The following is a 6,000-nucleotide window of genomic DNA, read 5'->3' as shown; positions in this document are numbered from 1 at the left end:
AACAAATTTTTCCCGTTGCGAAGCAAAAATTAATAGTGAGAAGAAAAAGATATGTTGTAAACAGTCAATGTGTAAATTATCGAAGTTGTATTAAAAATATGTATTGTTTTGGATGTTGGTTTGTGTTTAATGGTATAAGTTAGTTATTAAATTTGTATTGTCTACAAATTGGCTAGATTACTTAGGTACGGTACTTAATAAAAGCTGACAGCCTTTTTACGTTGACCTTAAATTGTAAGCTTACATTTTCCCGTCCATGGGCAGTTTGATTGTTAAAAATTCACCCTTTAAAATGGAAAAGGACTGTTATGTAAATTGTAAGTATTTCCATTGGTTGATAATCTTTTAGTTGGCTCTTTTAAAATCATTGGAAATTATGACTGTTATAAGTTTTCAACCAAGTAATTTGTTTGTAAATAACTCCTGTACTTATTTGCAAATGCTCGATTTCGAGCAACATGTACACTAGCTCTTCTAAATAGAAAAACAGGTGCGCGCTCCACACAAAGTACATTTTAGTCTGTTGTACTCTGTATCAACGATGTATATTTTGTTTTATGTTTTTGGTTGAATGTATTATTATTTTCACCACAATACGGTTTTAAGAGAAATTATAACAGAACAATACATTTTCTTCATTTTTGTTTAGGCCATACACACGTGAATTACAATTAATTAATGAAGTTGTTAGGTAACTTATTTTGTAATTCATTGTCATAATGCTGAAAAAGAAAACAAGTATGGGTATTAGGTATCACCAACAAAAAATCCTAAGAAACCAATAGGCTAACTTATTTTTCAAAATTATTAAAGTTTCATGTTTTTGTCTTCAATAAAAATATGCGAAAACATAACAAAATATTGTTATTTTAATTCTAGAATGACCCTCGTTAATTTGTGGTGAGTTAATCTTACAATTTTTTTTTAACAATAACCGTTGATTAAAAGGAAAAATTGTCTTGCGTGGATGCGCATGTACTTTATTTCTATGGCAGATCTTTTTAGGAAAACGATTCGAAAAGTAATGAATTCACAATAACTAATGTCTAGTTAACTTAACAGTTAACTAGATAACACATGTCCAGGTAAACTGCAAAAAGTTATACATTTTATAATACACAGACAACAGCGGCTTTTGCCAACAAAGATGGCGGGTTGTCGTGTACGCCCCATGTTAACTCTCGTCAACCCACCACCTCGCATGGAAGAGACAACGTGCCACCACGTCAACCCACCATCACTATTTTATGAGGTGGCGGGTTGTCGAGTACGCTCAATGTTCGGTATCGTCAACCCGCCACCTCGCACGTAGACGTCAACCAGCCACCACGTCAACCCGCCACCACACTAAAGAGGTGGCTGGTTGACGTGTATGAACACGTCTAAGCACCACCAGGACAACGTGCCACCTCGACAACCCGCCACCACACATTTTTCCGAGGTGGCGGGTTGGGGTGGCACGTTGACTCTAGCGGGCACGACAACCCGCCACCTCGGAAAAATGTGTGGTGGCGGGTTGTCGTGCCCGCTAGAGTCAACGTGCCACCCCGACAACGAGCCACCACGTCAACCCACCACCTCAAACTTCTTCTTCCTTTTGATGGCGGGTTGACTTGGTGGCGGGTTGACGTGGTGGCGCCTTGGCGCGTTCCCTTATTTACAAAGCTCGTATGGACTATGATCTGTAGAGTAAGTGAGCTGTCCCCCCTTGACAACGCAAATATTGATGTTTAAAATTAGTTTCTAACAAGTGTTTAAACAGCTCTAAGATGTAATTAGAATTACTCGAATTTAAGCATACATTTTCCTCGGCGTTATGTTTCATACTATGCGGCTGATTGAGCCGCACGGGTTTTCTAGTTGGGAACGCGCCAAGGCCACCACGTCAACCCGCCATCAAAAAGAAGAAGAAGTTTGAGGTGGCAGGTTGACGTGGTGGCTCGTTGTCGGGGTGGCACGTTGACTCTAGCGTGCACGACAACCCGCCACCTCGGAAAAACGTGTGGTGGTGGGTTGTCGTGGTGGCACGTTGTCCTGGTGGTGCTTAGACGTGTTCATACACGTCAACCAGCCACCTCTTTAGTGTGGTGGTGGGTTGACGTGGTGGCTGGTTGACGTCTACGTGTGAGGTGGCGGGTTGACGACATTGAACATTGAGCGTACACGACAACCCGCCACCTCATAAAATAGTGATGGTGGGTTGACGTGGTGGCACGTTGTCGCTTACATGCGAGGTGGCGGGTTGACGAGAGTTAACATGGGGTGTACACGACAACCCGCCATCTTTGTTGGCAAAGCCGCTGTTGTCTGTATATTATAAAATGCATCACTTTTTGCAGTTTACCTGGACATGTGTTATCTAGTTTACTGTGAAGTTAACTATACATTAGTTATTGTTAATTCATTAATGATTGTTAATTCATTATTGTTAATACATTTTTAGTTGAAGTTAAAGTAATATATTATTGTTATTTATTTTAATAGTTTATTTATTATTGTTACTGTTGAATTTTTACAGATATTTGTGTCAATGTTGTCTTTTTTAGCGAATTTCCCTATAGGGAAGTAGCTATTACCATAGGTCTCATGGTAAGACTTAGGCCGGGACCGATTTACTTTTTCATTTTGATGCCCCCAGAGGCCAAAAACACAATTCGTTCAAATTTTTATATATGTATATATATATATATATATATATATATATATATATATATATATATAGATTTATATATATATGTGTCCGTGAACACGATAACTTGAGTAATTTTTATCCGATTTTGATGAAATTTGGTTTGAAGGTGTAAGGCGAGATAAACTTGAATGAGTTCGCGATCCAGCATGATCGGACCATGGGAACAGGGTTTTATGGGGGGTTTTATGAGGTAAAAATAGGTTTTTCTCACTTTTGACCCTCAAAACACAAAATATCCCAATTTTTCTCTAAACCTTCTTAAAGAGCTTAAAAAAACAAACAATTCAGTATATCAAAGTGTTTTTGAACGGTTATTGGTTACGGAGAAAACTAAAAAAATTGTAAATTTAAAATTCCCATGTTATTCTTATGGAGAATATTGTAAAATGTTGTAGTTTGCTTGTTTATGGATATCTTTTGATAAAACTTGGCAAATATATTCATTTTATATTAAGCAATAATTATTTTACTTAAAACACACACTTTATTAGTTTCCTTGTAGCAGCAAACCTAGGTACTCGTTAAACCTAATGTTATTTAAATAGATCGTCTGAAAATCAATTCAGCCAAATGGAAATTCGCTTAGACAGCAGGTTTGCTGCGGCGGGGGTATTTATAATTACTCAAGAGACAATTAAGAACTCATAAAACTGCATGCTACTGTTTCAAACTGACAAAACTGTATGGTAAATAAGAAACAATATTTTTAGTGCAGACAAACCATTTGTGGTTTTTGCACTTTTGTATCCTATGTATTGGTAATTATTGTGTAAATAAATTTCTTGATTAATTGAAAAAAAAATTAATTTTCGAATCGTTAGATCTGCCATAGAAATAAAGTACACGCATCCACGCAAGACAACTTTTCCTTTTAATCAACGGTTATTGTTTATAAGAATTTTAAGATAAACTCAATACAAATTAACGATTAAGGGTAATTCTAGAATTAAAATAAAAATATTAATTATGTTTTCGCATATTTTCATTGAAGACAAAAACATGAAACTTAATTTTGAAAAATAAGATATTAGTTTCTTATGATTTTTTGTAGGTGTACACCTGGTATAATACCCATATTTATTTTCTTTTTCAGCATTATGACAATGAATTACAAAATAAATTACCTAAAAACTTCATTTATTAATTGTAATTCACGTGTGTATGGCCTAAACAAAAATGATGAAAATGTATTGTTCGGTTAAATACTTTCTCTTAAAACCGTATTGTGGTGAAAATAATAATACATTCAACCAAAAACATAAAACAAAATATACATCGTTGATATAGAGTACAACAGACTAAAATGTGCTTTGTGTGGACTAGCGCGTTGTCGCCTATGAGCGAGGTGGTGCGTTGACGGCACCGAACACTGAGCGTACACGTCAACCCGCCACCTCGTAAAAGAGTGGTGGTGGGTTGACGGGGTGGCGCGTTGTCGCCTACGTGCGAGGTGGCGGGTTGCCGACATCGAACATGGAGCTTCACGACAACCCGCCACCTCTGATAAAAACTGGTGTTGGCGGGTTGTCGTGGTGGCATGTTGTCGTGGTGGCTCATTGACTTGAGTGTGTACGACAACCCGCCACCTCGGAAAATTGTGTGGTAGTGGGTTGTCGTGGTGGCCTGTTGTCGAGGTGGCGGTTTGACCTGTAGGTACACGTCAACCCACCACCTCGGTTTTTTGTGGTGGCGGGTTGACGCCTCTGACCAAAACACCGAGGTGGCGGTTTGACGTGGTGGCGCATTGACAGCGACCAACTGGTACAATATCAAGTAAAAACAAAAAATATAGACGTCATAAACTCCTATTTCAAACTACACTTTCACAGAGTACAGATTTTGCAGTTTGCTCGCCCTGCGCAAAAAAGCTTAAAAATATCGTTTTGATATGAATCGCTCTATGTGCCGATATAAATACAAATATCGTTTTAGGCGATACGATACGTATCGTTTTTTAAATATCGTATCGAAATATCGTATCGTCCCTCGCGTATCGCGATATTCCGATACGATACGATACGTATCGCGGTATCGCAAATCGGAGGATCAGAAATTACATGTTGTTTGTTTATGACCTGTATAAGGGCTCCAGTGATATGTGTAGGAAAGGGCAGCTCTATTCTCTTTATTTGCAGATCAAGATGAACTATAGGGTTAGAGTAAATGTGGCCAAGAAATCGTTTAATGCTGAATCCATCCTTAGTGCCCCTAACCCATGTAAAGCTGCGTGGGACATAATCAATAGGGAAAGAGCACCAGGTCCTGGGCCTATAATCCAAGCATCCCCTGATGAGTTTAATGAGTATTTTACAAGTGTGGCTGGAAGCATCATCTCTGATCTACCTGTGCTACCTGTGTTGCAGACGGACCCTCTGGATTCTATGCCTGACTTCTCCTCCGTCTATTCATTTACCTGCTGGAATACTGTGAGTGTAAGAGAGATCTATCATACTATTAAGAATTTTAAAGACTCTAAGAGCCAAGATGTCTATGGCCTTTCTGCACATGTTCTCAGGGCTGATGCAGATCTTGTGGCCGTTCCTCTTACGCACCTGGTCAACTTGTGCCTGGCTCATGGATCTTTTCCAGACTCTTTAAAAAAGGCTCGGACTGTGCCCATCTTCAAGAAAGGGAACCCTGCACTCATGGAAAATTTCCGCCCCATCTCTATCCTCCCTATCTTTTCTAAGGTGATGGAGACGGTGATGAAGAAGCAGCTCCTCTCATATTTTGAAAAGAATAGCCTACTGGTGGACTCACAACACGGTTTTCGTAGCGGTCGATCTACCACCTCCGCACTCCTAAGCCTGGTCGACACCATATCCCGGGCCTTTGAGGAGAATGAATCGGTCCACCCAAGCCTTTGTGACCTCAGCAAGGCTTTCGACGTTGTGTCACATGACATCCTTCTGGCCAAGCTGAGAAAATACGGAATTGGCGGTGCAGTTTTCAGCTCTCTTGCGGACTACCTTGGCAACCGCAAACAAATAGTGACCATCATGGGAGCTTCATCTACTATGGGCTCTCTTCCCCATGGAGTTCCACAGGGATCGGTTCTGGGCCCTCTCCTTTTCACAATCATGATCAATGACCTTGCTACAACCAGCCATGCCCTCCTGTTTGCAGATGATACCACCTTGGTCACAAAGGGGAAGAACATCGACCCGTTGCTGGAGGAGGCAAACAACGCCCTGAGGCTGGCAAAGGACTGGTTTATAGCCAACAAACTCAAGATCAACGAGGAGAAGACTCAGACCCTTATGTGTTCCCTGAAGATCGGCCTTGAGGACAACAGCGTGAAGCTGCTT

Source organism: Macrosteles quadrilineatus, unplaced genomic scaffold (genome assembly GCF_028750875.1).
Source record: "Macrosteles quadrilineatus isolate MER2022 unplaced genomic scaffold, UCM_ALF_1.0 Scaffold_1__1_contigs__length_201487025, whole genome shotgun sequence".
NCBI classification, from domain to species: Eukaryota; Metazoa; Arthropoda; class Insecta; order Hemiptera; family Cicadellidae; genus Macrosteles; species Macrosteles quadrilineatus.
The sequence above is the reverse complement of the archived record's forward strand: the minus strand, read 5'-3'. Positions refer to the sequence as shown.